General features: G+C 42.0%; 1 long non-coding RNA gene across 1 annotated transcript; it reads left to right on the top strand.

Moving 5' to 3' along the window:
- Positions 1–5,543: 5,543 nt before the first annotated feature.
- Positions 5,544–6,780, top strand: LOC127150013 (uncharacterized). The gene is made up of 3 exons (XR_007821921.1): positions 5,544–5,854; positions 5,928–5,991; positions 6,597–6,780. It is a non-coding gene; the product is annotated as an uncharacterized LOC127150013 (long non-coding RNA).
- Positions 6,781–15,062: the final 8,282 nt, after the last annotated feature.

The raw sequence follows: 15,062 nt of genomic DNA, 5'->3' as shown, positions 1-15,062 counted from the left end.
CAGTCGACCCAAACGCACCGGTCACCCAGGCGGATCTCGCCACGATGGAGCAGCGTTATCAGGACATGCTGCAAGCTGCTTTGGCGCCTTTCCTTGCCGCCCAGCAGAACCAGGCCGCCCCTGTTCAGGCCCAGGCCGTCGCTCCTCCAGCCCCTGAGGAAGCTCCACCAGTACCAGTTCAACTGTCGGCCGAGGCGAAACACTTACGGGACTTTAGGAAGTATAATCCTAAGACCTTTGACGGATCCATGGACAACCCCACAAAGGCCCAAATGTGGTTAACGTCCATAGAGACTATTTTCCGGTACATGAAGTGCCCAGAAGACCAGAAGGTGCAGTGTGCAGTCTTCTTCTTGGAGGACAGGGGCACCGCCTGGTGGGAGACCGCTGAGAGAATGCTGGGGGGCGATGTCAGCAAGATAACTTGGGAGCAGTTCAAGGAGAACTTCTATGCTAAGTTCTTCTCTGCCAATGTGAAGCACGCCAAGCTGCAAGAGTTCCTAAACTTGGAGCAAGGCGACATGACGGTGGAGCAGTACGACGCCGAGTTCGATATGCTGTCCCGCTTTGCTCCCGATATGGTAAGGGATGAGGCTGCCAGGACGGAGAAATTCGTTAGAGGACTCAGGCTAGACCTTCAGGGCATTGTCAGAGCTCTCCGCCCAGCCACGCATGCTGATGCACTACGTATAGCACTGGATTTGAGCCTACCTGAGAGAGCCGATTCGTCTAAGGCTGCCGGCAGAGGGTCAGCCTTGGGGCAGAAGAGAAAGGTGGAGACGCAGCCTGACGTAGTACCACAGCGAACACTGAGGTCAGGAGGTGTCTTTCAGAGACACCGACGGGAGCTTGCAGCAGCCGGGAGGACTCTGAGAGAGCTACCCGCTTGTACTACCTATGGGAGAGTCCACGGAGGTCGTTGCTTGGCTGGAAGTGGAGTCTGCTTCAGATGTAGACAGCCGGGGCACACTGCTGATGTGTGTCCTCGGAAACCCTTTGAGACGACACCGCCCCAGCCTTCTGCTTCCCAGCAGGGGAGAGTTTTCGCCACTACCCAGCAGGAGGCCGAGCGAGCTGGTACAGTGGTGACAGGCACGCTCCCAATTTTGGGGCATTATGCTTTTTTGCTATTTGACTCTGGGTCATCCCACTCGTTTATATCCTTTGTTTTCGTTCAGCATGTGGGTTTGGAGGTAGAACCCTTGGGTAGTGTTTTGTCGGTTTCTACTCCATCTGGGGAGGTTCTGTTGTCCAAAGAACAAATAAAGGCATGTCGGGTAGAGATAGCGAATCGTATGTTAGACGTGACCTTGCTAGTGTTAGACATGCAGGATTTTGATGTGATACTAGGCATGGATTGGCTGTCAGCCAACCATGCAAATATAGACTGTTTTGGCAAGGAAGTTGTCTTTAACCCTCCCTCCGGGGCTAGTTTCAAATTCAGGGGGGCAGGCATGGTATGCATACCCAAGGTCATCTCAGCCATGAAGGCTAGTAAACTACTCAGCCAGGGTACTTGGGGCATCTTGGCAAGCGTAGTGGATATTAGAGAGCCAGAAGTTTCCCTATCTTCCGAACCAGTGGTGAGGGAGTACCCCGACGTTTTCCCAGATGAACTCCCAGGACTTCCGCCTCCCAGAGAAGTAGACTTCCCCATCGAGTTAGAGCCGGGCACTGCCCCTATCTCGAGGGCCCCTTACAGAATGGCTCCAGCCGAGCTAAAGGAGTTGAAGGTCCAGTTACAGGAGTTGCTCGACAGGCTTCATCCAGCCCAGTGTGTCGCCTTGGAGAGCCCCAGTATTGTTCGTGAAGAAGAAGGATGGGTCGATGCGCCTTTGTATTGACTACCGAGAGCTGAACAAGGTGACGGTCAAAAACCGCTACCCCTTGCCCAGGATTGATGACCTGTTCGATCAGTTGCAGGGAGCCACTGTCTTTTCCAAGATCGACCTGCGATCAGGCTATCACCAGTTGAGGATTAGGGACGGTGACATTCCCAAGACGGCCTTTCGTTCGAGGTACGGACATTACGAGTTCGTGGTGATGTCTTTCGGCTTGACTAACGCTCCTGCAGTGTTCATGGATTTGATGAACAGGGTGTTTAAGGACTTTCTAGACTCGTTCGTCATAGTCTTCATTGACGACATCCTGATTTACTCAAAAACTGAGGCTGAGCACGAGGAGCACTTGCACCAGGTTTTGGAGACTCTTCGAGCCAACAAGCTGTATGCCAAGTTCTCCAAGTGTGAATTCTTGTTAAGGAAGGTGACGTTTCTTGGCCACGTGGTTTCCAGTGATGGAGTTTCAGTGGATCCCGCAAAGATTGAAGCGGTGACCAATTGGCCTCGATCGTCCACGGTTAGTGAAATTCAAAGTTTTCTGGGCTTGGCAGGTTACTACAGGAGGTTCGTGGAAGACTTCTCACGTATAGCCAGCCCGTTGACCCAGTTGACCAGGAAGGGAACCCCTTTTGTATGGAGCCCAGCATGCGAGCGTAGCTTTCAGGAGCTTAAACAGAAGCTAGTGACTGCACCAGTCCTGACAGTGCCCGATGGTTCGGGAAACTTTGTGATCTATAGTGATGCCTCCAAGAAGGGACTGGGCTGTGTTCTGATGCAGCAAGGTAAGGTAGTTGCTTATGCCTCCCGCCAGTTGAAGATTCATGAGCAGAACTACCCTACCCACGACTTGGAGTTGGCAGCTGTAGTCTTTGCACTGAAGATATGGAGGCACTATCTGTACGGTGAGAAGATTAAGATTTACACCGACCATAAGAGCCTGAAGTACTTCTTCACTCAGAAGGAGTTGAACATGAGGCAGAGGAGGTGGCTCGAGTTGGTGAAAGACTACGACTGCGAGATCCTATACCACCCAGGTAAAGCAAATGTAGTTGCTGACGCGCTGAGTAGGAAGGTTGCACATTCAGCAGCGCTAATCACCAAGCAGACCCCCTTACTCAGGGATTTTGAGAGAGCCGAGATTGCAGTCTCAGTGGGTGAGGTTACCGCACAGTTGGCTCAGTTGTCAGTTCAGCCAACCTTGAGGCAAAAGATCATCGCTGCTCAGTGGAATGATCCTTACTTGGCCGAGAAGCGTCGTATGGTGGAGACAGGGCAAGGTGAAGACTTCTCCATATCCGCTGACGATGGCCTTATGTTTGAGGGACGCCTATGTGTGCCGGAAGACACCGCAGTTAGAACGGAGCTTTTGACTGAGGCTCACAGTTCTCCGTTTACCATGCACCCTGGGAGTACGAAGATGTACCAGGACTTAAGGAGTGTCTATTGGTGGAGGGGCATGAAGAGGGAAGTGGCAGACTTTGTCAGTAGGTGTTTGGTGTGCCAGCAGGTGAAGGCACCTAGGCAGCATCCAGCAGGGTTGTTGCAACCCTTGAGTGTGCCAGGGTGGAAGTGGGAGAGTGTGTCGATGGATTTTATTACGGGACTGCCCAAGACCCTAAAGGGCTACACGGTGATCTGGGTTGTGGTCGACAGACTCACGAAGTCGGCCAATTTCGTGCCAGGGAAATCCACTTACACTGCCAGTAAGTGGGGGCAGTTGTATATGACAGAGATTGTGAGACTACATGGAGTACCCGTATCCATCATTTCAGACAGAGACGCTCGTTTCACATCGAAGTTCTGGAAAGGACTTCAACTTGCATTAGGTACGAGGCTGGACTTCAGCACGGCATTCCACCCCCAGACTGATGGTCAGACAGAGAGATTGAACCAGATTTTGGAAGATATGCTGCGGGCCTGCGTGCTAGAGTTTTCAGGAAGTTGGGACTCCCATCTGCACCTGATGGAGTTTGCCTATAACAACAGCTACCAGGCTACTATAGGTATGGCACCGTTCGAGGCTCTGTATGGCAAGTGCTGTAGATCCCCTGTCTGCTGGGGCGAGGTTGGAGAGCAGAGGATGCTAGGCCCCGAGTTAGTGCAGACTACCAATGCAGCCATACAGAAGATCCGAGCTCGTATGCTGACAGCACAGAGCAGAAAGAAGAGTTATGCTGATGTACGACGTAAGGACCTCGAGTTTGAAGTGGGAGATATGGTCTTTCTGAAGGTTTCACCCATGAAGGGTGTTCTGAGGTTCGCGAAGAAGGGGAAGCTGAGTCCACGCTTCGTAGGGCCGTTCGAGATACTGGAGCGGATTGGCCCCGTGGCTTATCGCTTGGCGCTACCCCCATCTTTTGCTGCAGTGCACGACGTATTTCATATCTCCATGCTGAGGAAATATGTCGCAGACCCAACACATGTGGTGGACTTCGAGCCACTACAGTTTAGCGAGAACTTGAGCTACGAGGAGCAGCCTGTCGAGGTCTTGGCAAGGGAGGTCAAGAAGCTTCGCAGTCGAGAAATTCCACTGGTCAAAATCCTTTGGCAGAACCATGGAGTGGAAGAGGCCACGTGGGAGAAAGAAGAGGACATGAGAGCCCAGTACCCCGAGCTGTTCGAAGATTAGAACTTTCGAGGACGAAAGTTTTTTAGGAGGGAAGATTGTAACGCCCAACAATTTGATATTTCTTTTTTGTTTTGCCCATTGTCATAAATATTAAGTGTGGTTATGGGAATTTTAAATTTATTGGAAGAACCTTACCATTTTGATTTTCTCGAGTAATTAAGGTTGGGAACCCTTATTTGTTTAGGATAATAAGAATTTCTTTTTTATTTTATTATATTTATTTTGTTGGAAATAATTGGGGGAAGCCCTTATTAAACTAAAGTTGATTTTTTTTATTGAAGTTAGGGGAGAAATAATCTAATTAATGGATTAGCAAATTAATCATTTGCCTTGGAAAGGGTCAAGGGTGGCTTAATTGAAGAGAGAGAAAAGAGGGTAATTGAAGAGAGAGAAAAGAGGGCTTATTGATTTCTTTTACTATTTTAAATTCTTTTAAAAAGGAGGCATTGGGAGACGTGAGACTTCTCATCTCCCCAAAGAAGAAAAACCCTAGCCGCCGCCACTCTCCGCGCCGCCGCCGCCCGCCGCCGCCGCCAGCTTCAAACACAAGCGTCGGAGCCGGCCGAAGTAGAGCCGAACCACCCTCCCAGTCGCGCCATGTCTGCAAGCCGAAGCCGGAACTCGCCGAGACAGCCGAATCCGATCAGCCGCGCGTCTGCAAGCCGAAGCCGGAACTCGCCGAGACAGCCGAAGCCGGAACTCACCGAGCCAGCCGAAACCGGAACTCGCCGCGCCGCTTCGATTTGAGGAGGACAGCCGAGCCGCGTCGCGTCCCTCCGATCCAGTGCTGAGGAGCCGCAGCCGATTCGCCAGCCAGCCGTGTCTGCAACGCCATCGCTCACACGCCCAGCCATGCCGCGCCGCTTAGATCCGACGCAGCGCAGCCGGAACGTTCGTCTGCCAGCCGTCGCGCCGACGGAAATCCAACAGCTAAGCCTCGCGCGCCTCCAGCCGTCGAACCCGAACCCGGAGCCGCTCCACATCCGCGCGCCCGAACCCGAAGCCGAATCCGCGTGTGAGCCGCGTCCGCGTGTGAAGCCGCGCCGCGCGCTTCTGCGTAGCCGAGCCGCGTCTCCCTCCTGTTGCAAGCCGAGCCGCACGCGTAAATCCCTGTGCCGAGCCGAGCCGCGCCTGCGCCAAGCCGAGCCGGTCCCTGTCCTCTTCCAGCCGAGCCGCCAAGACTAATTTGGCTCAATCCACCTAAATTTTGGTAATTTAATTAATTATTGTGGCATTTCCCAGTAAGACTCCATGCTTCGGACGTTAATTAAATTAATTTGGGACTAAATTAAGTTATTTTCCTTAAGGGACGTTTTGGACCAAGTAATTGCTGCAGCGCGGGATTTCTTCAGTAGGGGCTCGAGCACTGCAACCTCTTTCTAGGGTAAGTTAGTTCAAATGAGTCTTGAACCGTTAGTCGTTGGTGACCTAATTACGAATTTTGGCATATTAAACAGTTAGGACCTCGTCGCTTGGAAAGCGTACTGCCTCGCGGTTAGGACTCGACAAGTAAATCTCCAGGTAAGAGATTCTACTACTAGCTTCATGTTTAGAAGTATGAGACTATGTATGCTCCAATTTTTCATGTTAAGAATTAGACAGTACGATGCCTGAAATAAATGTTAGTATGATGCAACTGACGATATGGTTATACTATAGCCTGTTATGTGTGGCGAGAGCTGTTATGGCTATACGACGAAGGTCGAAACGGAGAGTGTAGAGACGATTTATGTGATATGTTATATGCTGATGCCATGTGTATGTATACTGCAATTAGGGTACCTGTTAGCTTAATCTGTTAGAGTCGTACCTGCATGGGTGTCCTTCGGAATCACCACCTATTTAGGACTGTGTGGTCCGACGGGACACCAGTCTAGCATGGATATAGATATGACTCGAGTGACTCGACGGGGTCCTCGCATCCCGACTGTCCTAGGTGTCCCCCGGGGCACCGAAGACCAGAGTTACGTTCCTACGGGAGCGCATGTTGCACGTGTTCGGGAACGTGCCAGAAATTGGGTACCAGTTACAGGACTCTAATAGGAAGTTAACAGGCACCTAGTGGGACTAGTAGTGGGTCCCTTACTGAGTATTTTATACTCGCTCTCTTCATTTTATGTTTTCAGGTAGAGGACGAGGCAAGGGCAAGGGCAAGCTGGCGAGCGACCCGAAGTGACCGTGGAGGGCCATAGGGGCTACTGCTTCCGCTTATCCTTATTTTAGACTTTCGTATTTGAGTTTGAGTACTTTTCATTACTTATCATCTTTTTATGTAGATAGGGCCCGAGTAGGACTTTAGAACGCATTACACCTTTTTGCATAACTACCTTATTTAAATTTTTCATAAATAAAATTTCTTAAACCTTACGCGTTTTTAATAGATTTTATGACTTAAACCACTTGTTCTATATTTAGTAATGACTTCGATTTAGTATAAGGAGTTGGGTCGTTACATTGGTGGAGAATGTTATTAATTATATAGTTTTTGCTATATAATTAATGAGTAGAAAATTGATAATTATATAGTGAAATATAATTGTTAGGAAAAGAGAAATAACATCCCAAATTTTTGGGAATTTTTTATTAATTATCTTAAATTATTTGGGTCTTATCTTGGACATTGGGGCTAAAATTGAATTATTGGGTTAAGATAATTCGTATTGGAATTTATGAAATAAGTGATTTATTGGAGAATATTTGGTTAATTAAAATAATTGAAAATTTGAGTTGATTTGGGGTCTTTAAATGAAAAGTTGGTTTTGATGGAATTGAAATTAATTAAGTATATATATATTTGGTAGGTATATTTAATTAAAATTTTGGATTTTTGGTGTAATATTATATTAACTATTGGGTATTGTATAAACAATTAATATGAAAAAGTAAAGTTAATTATATGATGGAATATAATTATAATTGTTGAAAAGCAACATAATTAATGAGAAGAGAAGGTTGATTTGATTGAATGAAAAAAGATGATAGATTTAATTACGAGAGAAAAAGACTTTAAATAAATATGTGTTTATTATATTTTGGTGAGAGAATAAAAATAATAATAATAAATAAGTATTATTATTATTATTATGGTTATAAATGCCTAAGGATTAACCAGTACAAAATTGAGCTAAATCGACATTAAAGAGGTACGATATTGGTTGACAACTAACATCTATGATAGTGTTATTAAAACCCTTTAATAATGTCGGTTGACCTTTGATGTCAGTTTAAAACCGACGTTAAAGATGTACGATGTCAGTTCTAAACCAACATCTATGATTGTGTTATTAAATCTCTTTAATGTCGGTTGTGCTTTGATGTTGATTTAAAACTGACATCATATATTTCCAACAATGTCATTTCTAAACCGCTTTCAGTTGCACAAACTCTGTAAATTATGTCTCTCGCAAAATTCACCCTAATCAGACCAACGAAAAGACTAATATCGACAGGCAAAAATCTACTTCAGTATCAAATCTTTTACTAAGGAAAGTATCGATTTTCATAAAGGACCCAAATAAATCTTTTTCAAGGAAAAAGATTCTTCACAATCTTCCATAAAATAATTCTTTTTGCCTTGTTAACAAGACTAAAGTAAATAATGAACAAATCAAATAACCACAGGCCTACATACTAACAAAAAGATAAATATATCATCTGATCTCAATAACTATTGTGTTTTAGTGTGGCACTCGAATGTAACAACCCAACCTTCCGGACTAAACTGAGGTCACTACTCAGTACCAAGACTCGACCACATAACACATAAACTCATAAAGGACCGGTTACGATTCATTAAAAACATTTTAGAAATAATACAAACAAAACAGTTTCGGGCCCTATTTTAAATCAAAATCAAGAGAGTTCCAAAATACAGTACTCAACTCATCAACAACAATATCACAATCAAATATTCTAAACATGATTCGACTCGACAATGAAAATAACGAGTAACAAAATACATCAGCGGAAGCATAAAGAAAACCATACGCGTCCATATGACCTTCACGCATCCTTCTTGCCCCTCGTCGGTCTGCCCCTCGTTGTACCCTTACCTGAAAAGTCAAAGCGGAAAAAGGGTGAGTATAAAATATACCCAGTAAGTGACCCACTACTGGGCCCGTTACGGAACAATAGTTAACTTCCTATTCAGGGGTACCCTACATAAACAGTCTAGTGGTCCCGTAGGACGCACACATCAGTCTCGTGATCCCGAAGGATGCACGTATCAGTCTAGTCACCCCGAAAGATACACCTATCAGTCTAGTGATCCCGAAGGATACACATATTAGTATAGTGATCCCGAAGGATACACATATCAGTCTAGTGATCCTGAAGGATGCACGTATCAATCTAGTGATCCCGAAGGATACACCTATCCGTAAGGTACACTACCCCATAGATGAAGCTAACCGTTACCCCTTAGTCCATACTAAACCGTCTACAAAAGTCACGCTTCGACAAAGTTCATATTGCAATCTCGTCATAGACTCCGTCAGTCAGATAGTATAGGTTTAAACAACCATATCCTCAGTTGCTACATGCATATCCAATTCACACATCATTGTAATATTCTTTAGATCTAGTCAACCAGTCAAATCAGAATCGGACTCCCAGTCCTTCCACGACATAATTCCATAAACAAAAATCCAGACAATAGACTACCACATACCTAACCTTAAGACTTTTAAGTCCATCGACATACAATTCCAGTTCACAACATAGCCCATTAACATAACTACTGTACACAGAACATCCGGGCATCGGTGTCTATCCGTAAACAACTCATTACACACGATGGCACACAAGCTACCACTAGCGATCACGTTACCCTTAATCAGACAAGAGCATAAAGCGATATTTAATAGTCAAACATGCGTCAATTCATTCAGTACAGTTACTAACGTATAATCCCCTGTGGATTACTACGTTTCCAGCCTCGACCCAAGGTCCAGTAGTAGGAAATCCCTTACCTGATACTTGGTTATGCCCCTCGATCGAGTCCACGCTCAACGAATCCACCTAAACGAAATCACAAGGATTTTAAACGATGATACTAGTAAAAGTCATTTTTAAATGGTCCTAAGAAACATTCGTTGACCTACCCGAGAAAAGTAAAGCTATCTCCAAATAAGCCTGCTGCGGAACCAGAGAACTTGAGTGTCAACTCCCTAATACCTTCAAGGAACGACAGATGGGACTATGTCTTACTCCAATATTCAAACTCGAATCGGTTATAGCAACATTGGGTAAATTACCAAAATAATCCTTGCCGAAGACTCACCGTGACCCGAAGTTGAGGTAAGAAGGCTTAGGTGGCTCAGCTCGGCTCCGCTCGGCTCAACCCTCGACTCGCGGCTCATCTCAGCTTGACTTTCGGCTCGCGGATCACGGCTCACGGCTTAGCTCGGCTTGACTCGACTCGCGGCTCGGCTCAAAGCTCACGGCTCGGCTCGGCTTGACTCGGCACGCGGCTCGGCTCGGCTCGCGGCTCGTGACTCGGCTTGGTTTGACTTAGCTCGCGGCTCGGGACTCACGGCTCGACTCAACACGCGACTCGACTTGGTTTGGATCCGCAGCTCGGCTCAGATCTTTGCTCCACCCGACAACGGCTGAATGAGGGATGTCGACGGCGGAAGTGAGCAGCTCCACTCGGTGTTCTGGGCTGCATTGGAAACACGGGATGAGGAAAGCAAAACCATCGGCGGTGGCGGAGACGAAGAGGGAGGGAGAGACGTCGGCTGCAAGCTGTCGGATGCCGATTCGGGGATTCCGTCGGTGATGTGCGGATGCGGAAATGGGCGGACGATGAAAACGCGTGGATGGCGGCTGTGTTCGTCTGGTGAAGAAGCTGAATAGAAGAAGAAGAAGAAGAAGAAGAAGAAGAAGAAGAAGGAGAACGGGCGTTGTCGGCTGAAGGTGGAGACGTCGGGCGGCTGTTGGGCGAGGAAGGGAGAAGAAGAAGATGAAGCGGCTGGGCGGGTGTGTTGCGCGCGTCCTAGGGTTTTTTTTTTAAATTTATTATTATTATTATTATTATTATTATTATTATTATATTAAATAATAATAATAATATTAATATTAAATAATAATAATATTAAATATTAAATATGAAATAATAATAATATTATTAAATAATAATAATAATAATTTAATTAATATTATATTCTTATTATATCAATTTACAAAATATTAAATTTAAAGAAATTTTTATCCCTATATTTCTTTTTCTTCCCTCTTCGAAGGAAACCGAGAATTTACACCAAAATTTTAAATTTATGAAAATTCACGCAAAACGATAAAATTTACCTCGAAAAATTTGGGGCGTTACATCTAAGCACTTTAAAAAACATCGATTTCAGGACTAAATACTACACCAAAACCAATAAGTGTAATGGAGGATTAATTTATTTCCCAAACTAATCGTTCATTGAAGTATCAACAACACAAAGGGCAAGTGAATAATTTAGTTTTTCCATGTCAGAAAGCATAAGTTTACAACAATAACTAATAAACTCATTGTTGATATCAACCTTTAAATTACGTAACGGAATTCTTCATTTTGTAAGTGCAACACTAAAGCTTAAGCTCGCATGTATTGTTTCCCAAGTTAATTCTTCTTCAACACATTAAAACTTTATTTATAAGAGTGCCAAGACCCTTTTTTCAATCCTAGAATCAACAATTCATCAATTCGTCAACAATTCATCAAACAAATTCTCCAACTTCAACAAATGGGTTTTTAGGGCAACTTCTAGAATCAACAATTCATAAAAAAAAAATCTCAAAACAAAGTAATTTTTCAGGTAGATTTTAAGGAACAAAATGATTTTAGGGAAAATAAAAAATCTACCTAAATATGTCAAGCATCCAACATATATATCATGAACCAAATAATTACAAGCAGTAAATCTAATTTTATTTTTAAAGTTAAACCAAAATAAAGAGGAAAAAAACTATATTGATTACTGGAAGAATGCAGCGACGGAGGCAAGAGAAGACCGGGACACAAGCGGTGGTGGGCGAGGATGGTGGCACATGCAGCGAGCAGCTGTTGGCGGCGATCTTCTCTCGTTAAGGATGAACGTGGTCTTCTTTTGTAACGACCCAACTCTTTATACTAAGCTGAGGTCATTACTAAAAAGAAACAATAACAATAGACACTTTTCTTGAAAAGAGAGAAGACTAAATTTTCAATAAAAACGAAATATTAAAATACTGAAACATAACGCGGAAGCAAAACTGGGTCCCCATATGGCATGTCACGGATCCTTCTCTGTCGCTCGCCAGCTTTCCTCTACCTTTACCTTCGCCTGAAATAAAAAAACATAGAAAGAGTGAGTATAAACAAATACTCAATTAGGGACCTACTACTAGTCCCGCTAGGTGTCTATTAACTTCCAATTAGAGTCGTGTAAAGAAGTACCCCTGAACTGGTACGTTCCCGAACATGTGCAATCTTTGATCCCGCAAGAACAAATCTGGTCTTCGGTGAACCCTAAGGAACACTTAGGACAAACTGGTCTGTAGTGTACTCGGAGGAAACACTAAGACAATCGGGCTGTGAGCGATCCCGTCGAATCACTCGAACCATGTTTATGTCAATGCCAGACTGGCAGTCCTGTCGGACTACGCAGTCCTAAAAAGGTGGTGATCCCGAAGGACACCCATGAAGGTACAACTCTAATAGACAAAGTTAACAGAACACCCTATCCATAGCATGTACCATAACATAACATCATAACATGGCATAAATATTAATCTTAACGTCCTTAATCATGTGATTAATATATCATGCATGAACATCAGCATCAACAATCATCAACATAATAATCTCAATCATTATCATCAACATACTATCAGTCATAACATGACATTAGTCATCAACATAATATCAATATAATGACAGTCATTATCAATAGCACAAGTTATGCATTTTAGCTACCATCAATACATAATCATAATTACATGCGGTCTCTTAAATTCAGTTCGAAGTTCTAGTAGGAGAATCTCTTACCTGGAGATTTTAGCCAAACAAAGTACTCCCTACCTAACAGTAAAAATTCTCCAATTAACTTGATCCTAATCATAAAAGAAAAATTCATTATCTTAATTAATGAAATTAGCAATTCGCTAACATCCCAAAATTTTCCGAAATTAATTAACTTTCTAAAAAGTGGGGTTGAAACCAATTCAACCTTGATTGGGAAAAAAAATCCAAGATTTAAATCTTGAAATATTAGCCAATTAAACAATTATTCTCTCTTTTAAATAAATATATATCTTTGTCATCCAATCAAATCAACCATCTCTTCTCGTAGATTATCTTCTTTTCCAAACAAATATAATTATATTTCATCGTATAATTAACTTCACTTTTCCAAATTATTAATTAATTAATTAATTATATATATATATATATATATCCGTATATATATACTCAATTAAATCCAATTGCACCCTAACTAACTTTTCCCTCCAAAATCTCAAATTAACTGAAATCCTCAATTAATTTAATCAATCAAATCTTTTCCAATAAATCACTTATAACTTACAACATTAATTATCTTAATCCAACCAGAACAACTTCACTCCATAATCAATATTTATCTTTCTGCAGAATAATTAATTATTTTCCACAATAATTAAATAGTATTTATCTTTATCTAAAATAATTATCCTTTTACAAATAATTATATTTTTCCAAAATATAATTATTTTATCTTTCCTCCTTTGCTAAATATTCTATCTCCAAGATACAATTATCTTTTCCTTAAATAATTATAATTCAACAAATATAATTATCTTTTCCTTTAACATAATAATTATATATATATATATATATATATATATATATATATATATATATATATATATATATATATATATATATATATATATATATATATATATATATATATATATATATATATATATATATATATATATCCACATATACATATAATTATTAAATCTCCAACAAACTTTCCACCCCACAATTTCATTAAATAACATTCATAATTATTTAATTAAATTCAACTCCAACAACACTAAAAATCCACAACTTTTACTTAATTCTCTTAACGTACCATTTAATCAAAAACTCAACAAACACCACATGCCAAAACCTCTAATTAATTAAATATTCATCCATGAAATATTTTAATTAATTTCAATTCCCACATAAATCAAATAATTCTCATTAAATGAATTCAAAATAACCCCCAATAAATTAAATCTAATTAAACAAAATTAAGATAATTAACTCCAAAATTATCTTCATTTTTGGAGCGTTACATCTTCGCGTGTCTTTGTTTCATCTCTCCTTTGACATTTCTCTTCCAAATCTGTAAATTACAAATTTGGAAGAGGGTTTTTAAAGGAGAACTTCTGATACACCACGATAAGCATCGAGAGTTCTCCATTACTTTTGACGCCATTAGTAATGCTTTGGGAATGCCCGTGCAACGACTCAACCTTTTAAACTTAAGTGAAGGTCATTACTAAAAAAGACGAAGGACAAATTACACTTTTGCGAAGAGACAAACGACTAAGATTCTTATAAAATCAAGAATTTTACAAAATATAAGGTTATAAAAACGAACAAAAGTAATTTGAAAACGTGACCCACGGGTTCCAACAATTTTAAAGAAAATAAAATCAAATAAATAGGACAAAATCTTAAGTAAAATGTTAAAAATTTAAAATACTGAAAAAACCATATAAATAGACGCGAAAGCTAACTGTGTCCCCATATGGCATGCCACGAATCCCGTTATGTCACTGGCCAGATTCTCAAGTTTTCTGCCTTACCTTGAAATATTAAACATAGAAAAGAATGAGTATACAAATATACCCAGTCAGGGACCCACCATTAGTCCTGCTAAGTGATATGTTAACTTTCCGTTAGAAACATAATCATAACGTCGTGTGTCTAATGGAGCATACGTGAGTGAGTGAGACCGTATGAACACCCTTAAATTGTGCGAGTGATCCCGTGGGAACACCTCTAGTCGTGCGAGTGATCGTAGGTACTCACTTCATAAACATATATGTAATACATAGGTACACCCCTAATTGTGCGAGTGGTCCCATCGGAACACCCCTAGTTGTGCGAGTGACCCCATATACACAATATAACTATCCCTAACCATGCTTGTGATCCGTAGGTACACCCCTAAATCGTGCGAGTGTCCCGTAGGAACACCCCTAGTCGTGCGAGTGACCCCATAGATAGGATCACAATACAGGTGGGGTACGAAACATAACATACAAAGTTAACAAACACACCATAATTGAAAAGCATGTAACATCAACATAAACATTATAACATAACATGAATATTAATCATAACGTCTTTAGGCTTGTAATGAATATATCATATATCACAATAATCATAAACATATTAGTCATCATCGTCAATCATAACATCAGTCATCATCATAATATCAACCATCATCTAAAGCATCGCATTATGCATCTTAGCTTACCATCAATGCATAACCATAAATACATACAGTCTCTTAAATTCAGTTCAAAGGTCCAGCAGTAGAATCTCTATCTCGACAGTAGCTAAAACAATTATTTTCTAATTG

Source organism: Cucumis melo, chromosome 1, assembly GCF_025177605.1.
Source record: "Cucumis melo cultivar AY chromosome 1, USDA_Cmelo_AY_1.0, whole genome shotgun sequence".
Taxonomy (NCBI): domain Eukaryota; kingdom Viridiplantae; phylum Streptophyta; class Magnoliopsida; order Cucurbitales; family Cucurbitaceae; genus Cucumis; species Cucumis melo.
This window is presented reverse-complemented; position numbering and strand designations above follow the sequence as displayed.